General features: G+C 40.6%; 1 protein-coding gene across 4 annotated transcripts in view; it reads left to right on the forward strand.

Annotated features, from left to right (window-relative positions):
• atxn1a (ataxin 1a) overlaps positions 1–17,180 on the forward strand; it is an 84,171-nt gene that overhangs the window by 47,509 nt on the left and 19,482 nt on the right. For 2 of the 4 annotated variants that reach the window (XM_053446006.1, XM_053446008.1), the window contains exon 3: positions 7,908–8,024. The exons of 1 other annotated variant lie outside the window; for it this stretch is intronic. The gene's annotated coding sequence lies outside the window, so the exon portion shown is untranslated. Of the gene's footprint in view, positions 1–7,759; positions 8,025–17,180 lie in introns of those variants that run through there. One more of the 4 variants, XM_053446009.1, reaches the window with a different exon arrangement.

Consider the following 17,180-nt stretch of genomic DNA (forward strand, 5'->3'; position numbering starts at 1 on the left):
CACCTTATGCATGTTATTATACGACAAGAGACGTTGTCATGAATATAGAAGGAGGGTACGAGGAAGTGAAAGAAACCATGGAAACAACACCTCCTTTAGCTGATCAGTCAATTAACCAAATTTGGTATTTTTTCATCTTCTTCGTCTTTATCTTTTAATTGATAATGAGCAATGAAGAGTCATTTCCAACTTTTATCCATATTATTGGATGGTGTGTGAATTAGAACTATAATCTCCATCAGTAAATCCATGTGAAATGAACCAGGTTGATTTGATTCCAAATATCCCTGATGGTCCCTTTCAGGATCTTCCGTCTTGAGGGAGAGAATTGTAAACCTGGAAACGCTGGCCTCTCTTTTATGTTTTTCTCAGCCGAATGATTTGTACTTGCATCCTGGCTTCTGATCTCTCCCTCTTTGCCCCTTAAAATCTGTATTTAAAAATAGTTCAGGTCAGTTACAGGAATTCTTTTCATGCCACTGATGCCGCCACGCACACACTTCCAGCAACAAAAGAGTGTGGCACGGTAGATAGAAGATGGCGATAAGTACGAGGGCCATAGGCCTTTTGCAGACATGTGTGCACCCGTGATAACGTTCCTCCCTGCTCTTAAGCACCTCCAGCCTCCAGAGGGTTGATTCTCAGAGGTGGTGCGGCAGATGCTGAGTGAGTCCAGGAAAATGGGGCTGTGGTTGAGGAAGGCATTTCCCACGCATTACAGTGATGGTCAGTCACTTGGGCTGTACACACACACACACACACACACACACACACACACACACACACACACACACACACACACACACACACACACACACACACACACACACACACACACACACACACGTTAAAAAAAAGTCACTGCATTCTTCGGCCTCAACCAACCAAGTAGCACTCAGACACTACGTCAGCTCCAGAAGAATTCTGTCTATGTGTGTATTTGTGTGTGTTCGAGATCCTGTAAATGTGTTTGTTATATTTATCATAAGTCAGGCCTTTGTACAACAAATGCTATATTATTTATAAATGCTTAAGCATTCAAACATTCAGATTTACAAGTTACCCATCAACTTATTTCCAAGGAGAAAGTAAGAAAGAAAGAAAGTAGATATCCCAAAAACCACCACCTTGTAGGAAGGATGTGGTACAGATCAGAGAAAAACACATCAAGTTTTGGTTACGGATATGACTCATAGGGCGGATCCCGGATATTTTTCTCTCACATTTTCGACGTTGCGAAATTTTACCAATAATTTACGGATCTTGCTGAAAATAATGAGGCACATTTAGGGAACTGATATTTATGAGTGTATGAAAGTTTGCACATCTTGATTGAATTTATTTGTTGAGTTTATGGTAAGACCTTGACGGAGGTATGCGCTCAACTACTATTAGTAATGTTTGTATCATCTCCTTAAAGTTACATTTATCCACAGAGGGTTTGATGTTTCACACTGTATTTTCTCTGTAACTGGGATACAGTGGCGAATGCGACCTTCAGAAGCATTTTTGGGTAAACCCTCTGCTGATGTTAGTATTTGAACCCAGTACTTGTGGTTCCACAGTCTACAGCCATTTAAAAAAAAAGAGACTCCTCTGCACTGTTATAGGCAAAGCTTGTTCGGTAGGCAAATGATTTGGCAAGAGCCACAACAATTGTGGGTGGACAACATTTTTTTGTGGATACACTTGGCGATGACAAAATGGCAAGAATGCAGACACTTAAACAGATGAAGTGACGGTCGAGTGGACAGAAGTATTCATGGTGTTATCATGCCAGCCTGTAGTCAAGTACAGAGAAACGCTCACACACAGGGAACATTTGTGTGGCATGTTGAACGTGATCGCTGCTTGATCCAGAGCGCCATGCAAAGCCACACAATTTGTTTGTTTGTGTGGAGGTTGAATTCACTTTTACTTTAGACAAAAGCATCTGCTAAATGAATGTAATGGGATGTGGCGTAGGTACAATGAAGAGAAAAACATACAGGCACCTTGATAACACACACACACACACACTCACTCATTCACTCACTCACTCACTCACTCACTCACTCACTCACTCACTCACTCCTCTCCTGGAGCTGTCTGCACCGATGTGCTTTGCAATTCAATCAGCCCTTCACTTAATGTTGTCTACACTCAACCATTCACTACTAAATTAGCCTGCCTGATTTCTGGTTTGGACATGATAGATTGAGACAAAGTGTGTGTGCGTGTGGTTTGTGTTGTGGGGGAGAAGCTTGTAATGAGGCAGAAAATATATTAGGTTAATGAGCATTTAAAGGTTTGGTGTGAAATATTTAGTGACATCTAGTGGTGAAGTTGCATGTTGCAGCTGAACACCCCTCACCTGAACCTCCCCTTCCAAACATGAAGGAGAACCTGTTGCAGCCTTCAGTTGTCATAAAGACTCAAAAGGTCTTTAGTTTGCCCAGTTTGGACGACTGTAAAAAAACTAAACATGGCGGCCTCCGTAGAGGGGACGAGCTCCCGATGTAAATATGAAGTATTTAAATAAAAAAGACCCATTCTTGGGTAAAAAAACAACAACAATATGTACAATTTAGATAATTACAGAGTAGTGAAAACATCACTAGGATTATTATATATTAAATACATCCCAATAGATCCCTTTCAACTAAATCTTACACACTGGACCTTTCAAAGTCACATCTGATTCACTGCAGGCCCATTCCTCTCCATAAACAAAGTGCTTCACAGAACAAGTATTACTGTGAGACATTTTCTTGCTTTATGACATTAAGTTTGATGATTTTGTCTGACTTTTCATTATATGGTAAAATGTAGAGATGAGCCGGATACTCGGCTGAAACGAGTATCCGGTACGGATAAAGCACTTTTGCCGAGCACGAGTATTATACGAGTAATACGAGTCAATATCTGTGCTCGGACTGAATGAAAATCCTCACACAGCGTCACAGCGCTCCTCCCCTTCACACACCGCTCTGCTCACTCACTCAAAGAACAGCTCTCTGTCTCTCAGTCACTCAGGTTCGCGGGTCTTTTCCGTTAACGTTTAGGGTTTCTTCAGCTTGAAGTTTGTTTTTATTTCAGTTTGTACTTACTTATTAACCAGTAGAGTTCTGTTAAACGTGGGTTCGTTCAGACGTGGTGCTGGTAGAAAGCGACTCGCGTTGCGTCTCTGCCTGTCGGAGATTTTTTTTTTTTTTTTTTAAACAGTTTTTTTTTTTTTACTTTAACGGTTTAAACTTTTTTTAAACCGTCAGTTGGCTCTAACCAGTTTTATTTTACTTCACGCACTGAGTGTCTGACAAGTTCTAGGTAGTAGTGGTATAAAAAATATTACAAATTAAGCTACACACACACACACACACTCCCCCTCTCTCTCTCTGTCTCTCTCTTACTCACTTACACACACACACACACACACACACACACACACACACACACACACACACACACATACACACACACACACACCTGGTGTGGAAATAAATTTAAAAAAATTCAAAGTTAAAAAAGAAAGTTATGTTGAGTATGAAAACACTTGTTATTACATTTCACTTCATAATTGCAACAGCATGTGTTGTATTCATTGTTACAAAACTTGTTCTGTAAATAGTTCGTTTGCTATTGTGATCAAAATCATTGATCTGAAGCTCAATGCTGATGCTGTCCTGTAATAGTTTTCTAATCAGCAATAAATATAACAATTTCTGATCAACCCATATCAATTGCATGCTTAAAATAACATACTGGTTAAAGCCCCGCCCATTTCAAGACAACCCGACCCACTTCCGGGTTAAATCACACCCACTTCCGGGTTAGGCCCCGCCCACTCCGAGTACGGATACGGATACAGATAATTGATATGGTTAACAGATACAGATACAGATACAGATAATGCTGTACTCGCTCATCCCTAGTAAAATGTCTGCCAAACTAACAAGTAAGACATTTTACAAGATGGCTCTTTACTTCCAAGTGCCACTTTCATGTCGGAGTGTTAAGAGCTTCTTGGCTTTGCCTGAGCTACATTTATCACTTTTAAAGCATGCGGGTCTGATTAATCTGTCTCATAATATTCTCACCAGTTAGCTGCTTTCTAAATCGATACTGGAACTTTTTCTTGAACATTTGAATGGGTAGCTAGGCAACTTGGTATTTCCTTAGTTGTTTTATTTGTAATCAGTTGGTAACTCTAAATGGATGAGTCATTAGAGAAGAGCAGGAACTGAACATTTCCAGATAAACTTAAAAAACCCTTAAAATATGGTTTAAAACAACACCTTGAGTCTAAGGTCGGTATGTTTGAACTGAACAGAGTTTTTATAGGATTTTGGAATGAATCCTCCTCTCTCTCTGTTCTCCCTTTAACCATCTTCCTCTTCCTCCTCCCTTCCCTCTGACATTTTTCAGCTTGCCATACTCCCCACCGTGCCTCGCTGGCTGAGCCAGTGTTGTGCTCCCATTGAGTTTCTATCTGTCTCTTCTCTGCCACCATCTGTTTCTCTCTCTCTTCTTCTGTGTCCTCTCTATTTTCTCCATCTGTCTTCCTTTTTTGTCGCCTCTGGATCCCCTCTCTTCCACTTTTCCTCTCCTCTTTTAACTTTTATTTGAATGCGATTTGTCATTGTTTTTCACTTCATTTATGCCATATGATGGATTCAATTGCCAGTTGGTGTCTGGTAATCCAAGCCCTCAGTAGACACTTTTTTCCTCGTCCTCTATCTCTCCCTTACATTTACACTTTACCAACATCTTAAGTGCATACAAACCCTACAGCTTATCATGTGCTGGTACATTTATCTGTCTACATATAGTACATGCTTAGCTTAAGCAGCTGACTCTACACTATATCCCCTTGAGACCTATTGATTTTCCGGCACCTGAAATACTCGACGTTCTCTCTCTGTCTCATTCCCTCGCTCTTCCATTATCGTATTTCACTTTCACTGTAGCACTTAATCCCCAGAAGACTACAGTCGCTGTGCGTAACATAAAAAGTGTGCATGAAATTATGTATTTTACTGTAACTAATGTGGCACAAAACAACCGGCCACTTACTCTATTTTCCTTCTCTGTCTTCTATAAGCTGCACCAAAACACAATTTTTTTTAGATCAACAGCTACAATCACACACGTCCCTGCCTCTTTTCTTGTTGTCAGGCATGTAAGATGTGGGTCAGTGTGTTTGACATCCCACACACCTCCACAGACACACACGCAAACACGCCAGCTGCAGCTTACTATCAGCAGGGAACATGTCTCTTGTATCCTCACAACATCCCCATCATCCCACCACAACCTGCCTAATTAGTCCCTCAGAGTGGGAGCACTCTGTCGGTTTGTCTCTCCTGGCGGTGTGTGGGCGTCTGCATACATCAGCTTGTTGCACATTCAATGTTTTTAAAGACGCACCGACAATTTCCTTTTTTATATATAAACCTGGCATGACCTCAGCTTGCATTAAAAAGATACTCTTAATTTGAACTTTGAGTTTCGCCTGATTCCTCTATGTGAATCTCTGTTCTTGGGCCAGTCACCACAAATGTGTTCTTCCTTGGCCCGTATCCCCCCCTTCCACCACGTTATGAGAATATTGGTTCTGTAGTTTCTGCGTAATCCAGCTAACACATAAACTAACAAAAATGAAAAAATGTTGACCTTGTCAGAAAAAAATATATAGCATGTTGAAAATATTTACACATGATTTCCTTAAAAAATATATTTAAAGCTTGTTTCATTTCATTTTTGACATGTGTAACAGTAGTGGATATGTGTCAGCTTGTTGAACAAAATGTAATCATAACAAATCCTTTACTTAACTGTCTCTGCCGTTACAGATATTTTCTCCAGATATTCCTTATACAGTGCCTTGCATAAGTATTCACCCCCTTGGACTTTTTCCCATTATGTACTGTTACTAACTGGAATTCAAACTTAAATAAATGTTTTCCCGTTTGATCAACAAAACATGCATAGTACTTTGGAGGTGCAAAATAAATTTTATTGTGACACAAACAATAATGAGAACAAAAAAGTTGACATCTGTTGGGTGCATAAGTATTCACCCCCCTGTGTCAATACTTGGTAGAACCCCCTTTCGCTGCAATTACAGCTGCAAGTCTTTTGGGGTATGTCTCTACCAGCTTTGCACATCTAGAGATGGAAAGGTTTGTCCATTCTTCTTGGCAAAAAAGATGAAGCTCAGTCAGATTGGATGGAGACCGTCTGTGAACCGCAATCTTCAAGTCTTCCCATAGATTCTCTATTGGATTGAGGTCTGGGCTTTGACTGGGCCATTTTAAGACATTAACATTCTTTAATCCAAACCATTCCTTTGTAGCTCTGGCTGTATGTTTAGGGTCATTGTCCTGCTGGAAGATGAACCTCCGCCCCAGTCTCAAGTCTTTTGCAGACTGCATCAGAATTTCTTCAAGGATTTCCCTGTATTTGGCTCCATCCATCTTTCCCTCTATTCTGACCAGTTTCCCTGTACCTGCTGAAGAGAAGCATCCCCACAGCATGATGCTACCACCACCATGTTTCACTGTTGGGATGGTGTACTCAGGGTGATGGGCAGTGTTGGGTTTTCGCCACACATAGCGTTTTGCATTGAGGCCAAAAAGTTCAATTTTGGTCTCATCTGACCAGAGCACCTTCTTCCACATGTTTGCTGTGTCTCCCACATGGCTTCTGGCAAACTCCAAACGGGATTTTTTATGGATCCCTTTCAACAATGGCTTTCTTCTTGCCAGTCTTCCATAAAGGCCAGATTTGTGGAGTAGACGACTAATAGTTGTCCTGTGGACAGATTCTCCCACCTCAGCTGTGGATCTCTGCAACTCCTCCAGAGTAACCATGGGCCTCCTGGTTGCTTCTCTGATTAATTTTCTCCTTGTCCGACTCTTCAGTTTGGGTGGACGGCCTCCTCTTGGCAGGTTTGCGGTTGTGCCATATTCTTTCCATTTTCTTATGATGGATTTTATGGTGCTCAGAGAGATGTTCAAAGCTCTGGATATTTTTTTATAACCTAACCCTGCTTCATATTTCTCCACAACTTTATCCCTGACCTGTTTGGTGAGCTCCTTGGTCTTCATGATGCTGTTTGTTCAGTAATGATCTCCAACAAACTCTGAGTCCGTCACAGAACAGGTGTATTTATACTGAGATTAAATTGCAGACAGGTGGACCCTATTTACTAATTATGTGACTTGCAAATGTGACTTGTGAATGCAATTGGTCGCACCAGATCTTTGTTAGGGGTTTCACAGTAAAGGGGGTGAATACATATGCACTCAACACTTTTCAGATTTTTATTTGTAAATAATTGTGAAATCCATGTAATATTTCCCCCCCACTTCCAAATGATGCACTATTTTGTGTTGGTCCATTACATAAACTCACGATGAAATAAATTTTAATCTGTGGTTATACCATGACAAAATGTAGAAAAGTCAAAAGGGGGTGAATACTTATGCAAGGCACTGTACATCTGGGTTTTTTATTTAAGTAGAAAGCTTCATGCATCTCTTTACGATATTGCGCACTCACTCAGATTATCATCAGTAGCAGCACTGAAAGCTTTTGTTTTTTTTCCATGTTGCCAGGTTGCATCTACAACTCTGTTTGAAACATGATGTGACAATCTCGTGTCATAGTTTCTGCTTGTTGATTAAAGCTGCGGTTGTGCGTTGCTTTGTGTTGAAACCTGTGACGCATCCTCAGCTGTCTTTCCAAATCCCTTCTGCTGTGTGCACTTCCTGCTTATGCTCACAGCCCAGTGCATAACAACATATCCTGCCATATTGTGCTTATGGCATAATTTGCGGCAAACGCGGGCGTTACAGTTGGTATTGTTGGAGGAAGGCAATTTTTCCTCTAGTTTTGTTTCAACTTCTTTTGTTTTTATCCACCAGGGATTCCTGAGTTCCCTGAGTCAACACATTGCATTCTGGGATAGTCTGGAACCCTCTAAATGGGCTGTACCACCTGCTGACAAACCAGGGGGGTCTGGAGGAGTTGTGTTGAATGAGGTGAGAGTATTCCTGCTCTAACTGTTAACTACTGCATCTAGATCAGTGTATTGAGTTCAGTGTATTTTTTTTTGCTGTGTAAGCTGGTCTTACAAATACATAGAGATCTATATCATGTCTGCACTCAAGCTCGAAATTATGTTGTGCTAGATCAGCTATAAAACAGCGGTTGACGTCTACCATGTTGCTATTCCAAGCTAAAAGCTGTTAGTTATGACTGTCATGTTTAATTTGATGTCATTTGTTCTGACATCAAGGACTTTCCAGCCCCATGTTTTATTCATGACCCTGAGTCTTGTTTTGCTGATAAACCTGTCACCGTGGTCACAGCACGGATGCATGTAAAGTCCACTTGATATGAATGTGAGTGAAGTGGCGGCTCATCACATGCACAGCACGCACTGAAGGAACTGAGGTTGTGCCTTTTCTGTTGCTTTGAACCGAAACACATCACGAGTTTATGGCTTGGTTCAAACTAGTGGCGGACTCTTATTATCCACATTCTCTCTCATGTAATATAGAGCTGATGGTAGATGATGATAAGATAAGGAGTCCATGATCAGTTTGGATATGAAGCCAGTAAAGTTTGCCTCCTGTCCATGCTGTGATTGGACGAGAGGCGTGTGTAGGGTAAGGGAAAGCTAGTGTGTTAACTCAGGAGGCTGTGTCTGACCTCTCTGTTGGAGCAGCGATATGTAGTATGTGATATGCTCAACCCCTTTGTGAGGGATGTCTCACTGTGAGAATAGAAGCCTTATTGGCAGCACTGACAGTAGGAAAAACTCCCTTTGAATGGAGTCCCTGTAAGGCCTGGAGACGGGAGGGAGGAGGTGTATTGTACTTGCTTTGTTTATTACTTGTGTGTTTGGGTATCTGATTACTGTGCCTGCTAACTGAGGAATTGCGCGAGTGGCCAAAGGCATTAGGTTTTCGCATTTTCCATCCATCTGTAAGTCTCATTCCTTTAAATGCAATATCTCAAGAGGCCTCAAGGGAATTTCTGCAATTTGGTACAAACCTACACTTGGACTAAAAGATGAACTGATTAGATATTGGTGACCCAAGGTCAATGTCGCTGTGTCCTTGTGAACACGTTCTCTCAACATCGGCACAAGATAATCCTTTTAAATTTTGCACAAATGTTCACTTAGATTTACGGATTAACCGATTTAGATTGGGATGGTCAAAGGTTTAAGGTCGAGATCACAGTGACCTCACAAAATAAGTTTTTGGCCTCGCAAGTCCATCTTTAGGGAATTTCTTCAAATTTTGACCAGCAGTCACTTGGACTCAAAGATTAACTGATCTGAGAGGTCAAAGGTAAATGTCATTGTGAGCTCCATGAGTCTGGAAAACAATGTATGTAGACTGAAACTGCCCTGGATGGTGGAGGGACACAACCCCAAGGTGGTTATTCTAGTTTGTTTTTGGTTACTCGGAGCACATGCAGTCTCTCTTGTAGCAGTATTGATCCCCAGTGGAGCAATTCTCTTCTCACCTTCTCCCCCTCCATTACAAAGTATAACCTCCGAGTCAACTGCAGAACAACATCTTTGCAGCTGATGGCAATTATTATGTTTGCAGGCATTTTAGACAAAGCAAATGCATGAGGTGAAGGATCAGAACGTAGCACTTCTGTTTGATGGATCGTCTCTCCCCTCAGTACGAGTCATTTTTCCAGTGAGTCATGAAAAATCAATGTGAGCAAACATTTAAACAAAGTTTTGAGATGAGTGTTATTTTCCAGTTGCCTCTCACGTGCAGGGATACTTGTTGTTTATTGCATGAGCGATAAACAACAGACACGTGTAACATTTATTACAAACACTTACTGACCCCCATGAGGCTGCAGTCAGACTGGAAGATTAATATTTGAGTGTCATCATACTAATTGGAAGATTAACCCTCAAGGCAGCACTGATCTGTTTTGGCTCTGAGATAATAATACAGTATATATGACAAACTAATTAAAACCATTTACTTATTGTATTGCACAGCCATCAACAGTGTTGATATTAAAACGTGTGTCGCTGGGCAGCCCCCTCTGTCCTAAGCAACAACCTCAGCTGTAGAGCTAATCACTGGCAAAAATCCATCTCGGTTAATAATTTCCTTGCATGAGTTATTGATGTGATCCAGAAAACAGTGTTGTGGTTTTTAGAACTTGATTTAACACATGATTAAACCAATTTATTCGCAAATATTAAGGGTCATTAAGGTTCATTTCATGACCAGGAGAGATGCTACATTAAAACGTTTTGAGATGCAGATGTTTGAGGAAGAGATAAGTTAAACACAGTTCTTTATCAATTTTAAAAAGATCAAATAAAGTGAATAACTACAAAATATGAGGATATCAGAGCACAGGTGCTTCTGTTACCTTCATCTCTGTAGCTCCTGAAAGGTATAGATTTTCAAAATGGCTGACACTGCGGGCTCGTCCACGACCTAGTGTTGAAAACAGTGATACATTTTTAATGGGCCAGAAATATATGCAAACAAACCTGGGTTGCAGAGGAAACCGCATCATCCATCTTGATTCTTTACTACACCTTTCAGGACCTGGGGCGGCGATGAAGGCAGCAGTCTCTCCTTTAAAAAACAAACAAATCTTAACTCTTTTTACAAACAAAATATTTCCTGAGTTTTTTTTATTATTACAAAGGTCGATTTACAACTACAAGCTTTGAAATTATTTGAATTCCAAAATAACAATAAAATGTTGTTATCTGCAAGTCTCACGAAAAAATGCTAGCTTAAATATGCATACACACAAATGCACATGCATGTAAACATTTACAGTGTTGTCATTTACCCCATAAAGAGCAGAGAAATTTGGGAGTACTGCAGTTTCATTTCTGAGATCTCTGTCTCTCTCCCTCTTCCCTTTTTATCTTCCTCTTTCACTTGCCTTTTCTTTTTTTCTCCTTAGATGATCTGCCTCTCACGTCATACTAGTTCATTTCCTTGAACCTTATCACCTTTACAATTTGATCATAACCATGTTGCCAAAGTGAACCTTGCCCAACAATGCTGGTTACATAACATTAACCATTCTAAAAATGTCCCTGTGTCTTTTTTTTTTCTTTCTCATACTGTCTCTTTAACTGTGCTGACTGAATCCTATGCCTTTACTTTCATCCTTCACACTATCACCCTCTTTCTTGTTGAAAGAGAGAGTAAAATGTGTGAGTGTCTGTGTGTGTGTGGGTGAGAAAGAGAGTAAAAGAGATGGGGAGTGAGAGAGAGAGAGTGAGAAAGTCTGCGCTATTCTTGGATGGTTGGGGAAGTCTTGGCTCCCTTGCGTATGGGAAAAGTGCTCTTGGCAAGTCTTGAACCGCCGAGGCATTCCATTATGCTGTCCTCTCGAAACAGACACACAAACACGGACACACACAAATGCGCACACACACTTGTTTTTTGTCACTTAGGAGGACATTGCAACGACTTACATTCCCTGGAGACTTAACGATAAGCGCTTCTTGCCAAACCAAACACTACATTAACCAAGGACCAAGCATTTAACCTAAAATGTAATAGTTCACCTTGTGTGGACAAGATCCACAATACAAGTTACACACACACACACACACATACACAACAGGCTTATTTAGTGAGAGATTGTAAGGTTTTCGTTGCTTTTTTTTGTCTCTCTCAAACTCAGATATGTATTCACACAATCCACATGTATTCTCACAAACAAACACACTCTCACACTGAGAGGAGAGAGACTGAGAGCAGTCTCAAAATATAGATTTTTAGTAGTGCATGATTGAGGTGCCATCAGGTACCATCCTCAGTTCCAGTAGCTCCCCCAATCTGCCTCTTATGGTGCTGTTTTGCAGAAAAATGCTGCTCTTTTTTTTTACAAGTCATGAATGTGCGTATAATATTCAGTGGCTTGTGTGAGAGTATTTTAGATGTTTTCCCATGAATGTGTGTGCAAAGTTTTCAGTGTCGTATGTGAATGAGTTGTTTTTGGCGATGTTCCATGTCCCCTGATGGCCTTCACTCACTCACTCACTCACTCACTCACTCACTCAGTTGCTTAGGGAGTGTGAAGTTGTGTGCGTGTCTTCTATCAGCTAATAGATCTCTTAAGTCTCTGTATTGATGTCCCGTCATGCTCTCTCTCTCTCTTTGCATCTCTCCATCTCTCTCCTCTCTCTCTCTTTCTTTGTCCCTGTGACTGCAGTGTCAGTATAAGGTGACGTCACTGTTTCTCTCTGCTACTCCTTCATGAACCTTTATCCTGCTCTCCCTCTCCTCCTCTCCTCCTTTCTTCGTCCTCCTTTCCTCTGTGCACATAAGAAAAACCTACTGCTGGAAGTAATGATGTTGAAAGAAAGTGAGTAATTAGTTGTAAATGTGAGTCAGGCAGTGAAAAGCCTGTTTTGCCAGTCTGTCTGTTTCTTGACTCTCTACATCTCTCTCCAGGCTTAGTCTCAGGTAGTTGATTGGAATACAGCTGCTCTTCCTCAAACTATAGTACAGCGGGTTAGTTACAGAATCATGTTGTTGTTATTTATACTTCTATTCTCAAGTTGCAATCCAGCATTTGTTGCCCCCTAAAACACCAACAAACAACAGTGTTATTGACCACAAGTTACTTAAATTTGAAGTGGATCAAATATCCTGTGTGGTCTAAAAATGACACAATGCAAGATACGCTCCCACTATACATGGAGGTCATTTGTTGACAAGCTGACAGAGCGAAAACCTCAGAAGCCGAATAACCATTTGACTGATCAGGATATTTTACACAAATATGACGGATAAACCTTTATTGAAATAGTTTTACGTGGCTTCTGATGATAAACCAGTGAGTCAACAACTTCACTTACCCAACATATAGAAAGCAGAACGTCACAAGACATTGCAAACAACCACAAGTTATGACTTACTTACAATAGCAATGTCAGGTCCACATCTGTCCTGTATCCTTTGCTCTCGCAAACAATAATAAGGAATATGCCCCAAATATTCTCTCTTTATCTTGTTATTTTAACATATAAAATCTACCCAGTGCTGCTTTATAATTTTTTAGTAATTAGAAATACATGCAGTTAAGCTTATATGAGCTGGGGTAATATTTTCATTATTCATTAAGCCAAAAGATTAACATGGTAAATCAATGTTTTTATATCCTGTTATGTGGTGCAGTATTTCCAGCTGGTCGCTCACTTGCAACATAAAACCTTCTCCCTTTGTTTGTAAAATGTGGCTCACTGTGGGGAAATAGCTCAAATTGACTGGAGTCATTTTCCCTTGTGGGAGCCCGACATCAATCGACTGGGCTATTCAACATGATTACATACATTTGACTGTATACAGTAGCATGAAAGGACATGCATCTGGGTTTGTGTATTTTAGTAAAGGTGATTGTTGTGTGCAACACGCAGCTTTCGGTCTCAGGATGAGGCCATTCAGACACCTGTGGAGTGCGCTGTGAGTGTGTGAGTGTGTGTGTGAGTGTGTGTGTGCTGCTGTGGATTTTATTATTTTCTTTTTTCATTTGATGATGGCTTCTTGTATGGCTCTGCTGCGCGCTGCATGTTCAGTCTCTGGGGTCTCAAAGCAGAGGACTTTGATGAATGTGTGCGAGTCTGCTTGCTCCACTATTGCTGCTGGTTGTCTGACATCTTTGTCCGTGTGCTTTTGGGAAGGTGAAACACATTATTCACAGACAGGGACACATGCTGAGCAGTCGGCCACCTCTTCCACGCCCATTCATGCCAATTAGTGCCAGTCTGCCTCTCTCTGCCCGTTACAGTGGGGCACTTCAGCTTCAGCCCACACGCTACAATACGCTTCTCTGGCCGAGACGTGGACACACGCAGGCATCATCACAAATGTTTGTGTGAGTTCTCTTTTCTTCTCCCATTCAAACATGCGAAAAGGAAAATAAATGGTGTTTGCAGACGAGCAAATCAAAAGGCATCAGTGTACCACATTGTGGGTGTGTATTACAAAGCAGGGGTTTTATTCAGCTCTGTTCTCCCTGTAGAGCCAGAAAGTTGCACATCCCACACATATCAGCCTGTCCTCAACTTAGAAATGATATCTAATTCAATTAAATTCAATGCTCATTGCACAGTGAAAATAACTCTCCCAGATAAATAGTATAATATGTAGGGAAGGTTAAACAGATAAGTATACAGTTATATTGCATTATAAACATTAGAGGATTTACTGTTAGGTAACTTCTATTTGACTGACGGGTATGATTTTTCTTTTTAAGAGCAGTGTGCTCTATTATGACTAACATTGTATATGGAGTGTATGGTGTGTTGTTATTAAAATGTGGGACATTCTTTGTTATTTACACAAGGCAAATAATATGAAAAGACCTTTTAGTGCCTGTAAGTGTGGTATAAATAAATACATTGTTAAACAACAATGTATGCTACTACTCATCTCCCATCAAAGAGATTTGACCTGATAACAACTGGATGATGAATACAAATGATTTGGCGATTATTTCTAAGGAACAAACAGAGGAACAGGAACAAACAGAGAAGTGATATTTGTGTGAGTGGATGGTGTAATGATGAATAGAGTATGAGTGGTACTTATGTCTCCCTTTCCTTTCACTCCTTCTTTATGCTCTTTTACGTCTCTCTTCCTCTAATCTATGGGCTCTTTTATTAATCTAGGCCTTTTATTATTATTATTTATTTTTTCCCTGCGTCTAATTTCTTTTTTACTGTTTGTATATTTACGCATTTGTGTGTGCATGCATGTGTGTGTTTGTGTGTATACTCACATAGGATTAAAGAGCAATAGAGGAGCTTAGCAGTGATTTGCCCATCCATTCCAGTCCCTCCCTAATCCTTCACAACACACTCTCTCTCTCTCTCTCTCTCTCTCTCTCTCTCTCTCTCTCTCTCTCTCTCTCTCTCTCTCTCACAATGACAAACACACACACACGCACACACACACAGATGCTTAATTCATTGTGTGTGTATGTGACTAGCCGAGATCTAATAGTCTGTGTGGTTAGTAGGTTTGTGAATGGGATGTGGCTTAGGCTTAAGCAGCGACACTACACTTGCCAGGGAGTTAACGCAGCCTGGCAGAGGGTTTATGAGCGAGACAGAGGGATGAAGGGTAAGGGAAGGAAGTATTTGTACAGTGTGTTAATGGCCCATGGTTCAGAGGGCACTGCTAACATGATTATGTAACGATTACAAAAGGTTATGAATGATGGATTATGTAGAGAACACTGGCATGATATGATTAAGATGATGTAATAAGTGCGTGCCTTCATTAAGCCATCCTTGCAAGCTTCCTGTGTATGTGTGTGTTTGGTATGTGACCATTAGGTGCCCCTGCACCTTCCGTCTCACAACCTCCGGCACGCCCACGGACACACAATCACACATACACCCAGGGAAAGATTGAAAGGCGTGGTGATTAAAAAGGAGAGCTGAGACTTTCGCCAACAGTAACGACGTGGGGTGGGTAGAGAGGCTAAAGAGAGTGTAGGACGGTGGGGGTTGCCATGGTCATAATCGCAGCATGTGTGAAGTTTGAGTGGGCGACCGAGAGAGTGTGAAAGTCGGAGTATAAGAGCAGAGGAGTGTGTGATATGTATATATGTGTGTGTGTGTGTGTGTGTGTGTGTGTACATGTATAGATGCTTTTCAACAGTTTCCTTAGTGACTGCCTGTGACAGACAGACAGAAGAAATGAAGTGGAGCAAGAGCAGAGCAGCGTTGCCTGTGGAAAATTTCACTTAGCATCGCATTGATTCATATTATCAGGTGGTTATTGATGAAGTTTTTCTGTTACGTTCCAGTTCTCAATACTATACTACGAATGTAGTATTTCAATTAAAGGAAATGCTATTCTCTTTATTCAACTGTTTAAAGGTTCATGATATAAAACACATCAGTCAAGAACTTTCACTGAATATAAAGATGGAGGACATGACTGCTCTCCAAAAGTGAAGCCAAAGCTTCTAGTCATGAACACCTCCTGGTTTCTGTCATATTCGGTAGATATTGTCACACTCATATGTTCAGGTTTTTAAGCATTGGGAAAATAAAATATATTTTGCTGAGGGAATGATAGTGCCGCTCTGTTTTGATCAATCAATACTGGTTTGACATTTACTGTTGGTCTCCAGTAGGTACTAACATCCAACCAAAATAGGTTCCTTGATTGATTTGATTAAACCGCAGGGAAGAGGAGAAATATAAAAAAAAAAAAAATCATGGGTTGTGTGGAGAAGGAGAGGGAGAGAGAGAGTTTTCGTTATTTCAGAAATGATCTGGGGCATTGACGTGTGGCGATGTCAGCCAGAGAGAGCGACAGACCAGCCGAACAAAGGCGGAGACTTTAAGACAGAGAAGTCAAATCCCAAATCTGAACTGCTGAACTGATTCTCTCCCTTCTCATCTTGTTCTGCCTGTTTTCTTCACTTTCTCTCTCTCTCTCTCTCTCTCTCTCTCTCTCTCTCTCTCTCTCTCTCTCTCTCTCTCTCTCTCTCTCTCCTGTTCTGCTTTTACTAGACGCCAGATTGTACACAAATGAATTATGATTAAATACTGTGAGGCTCCAATTGGTTACCAAGGCAACAGACAAATGTTTCTGTGCCGTCGAGGTCACCTGACGAAGCAGAATGGACTGTGAAACAAATACAGTCTGGTCTGGTTTTCTCAGAGTATCTGTTGATTTTCTGTCTCTAACTTCTGTTACTGAGTCTGTCCATCTGTTATATGTTTTCTGTCTTTCTATTTATCCTTTGCCTATAACTTTTATAGGCATTTACATAAAGTTATTTTCAAACTCTATTGTGAAGCCTTAGGAGCAGTAGTGGTTTGTTAATAACTTCCAAAACTTTGCACAAAACCCCAAATTATGTTAAAAGTTATGTTTCCAAATAGCCGCATGGTTTAATTTCAAAATAGGAAGGACTTTTTGCGATATCTAGGTATTTTTCATAGCTATTGAAAATCAGGAACTGTACCTTGAACATCAACAACAACTTATTACTACACCAACAAAACTCTCGACAGATTGTAATGGAAAAGCATGATAGCAAGGATAAGAGTTATTATACCACCAGGAAAGGGACATACAAATCTTCAACATTAACACTTTTTAATAATATATAGGTAGAATATGTTTCTTCTGTTGGTTATTTAAACC

The sequence above is a fragment of the Pleuronectes platessa genome, chromosome 18 (genome assembly GCF_947347685.1).
Source record: "Pleuronectes platessa chromosome 18, fPlePla1.1, whole genome shotgun sequence".
Lineage (NCBI taxonomy): Eukaryota > Metazoa > Chordata > Actinopteri > Pleuronectiformes > Pleuronectidae > Pleuronectes > Pleuronectes platessa.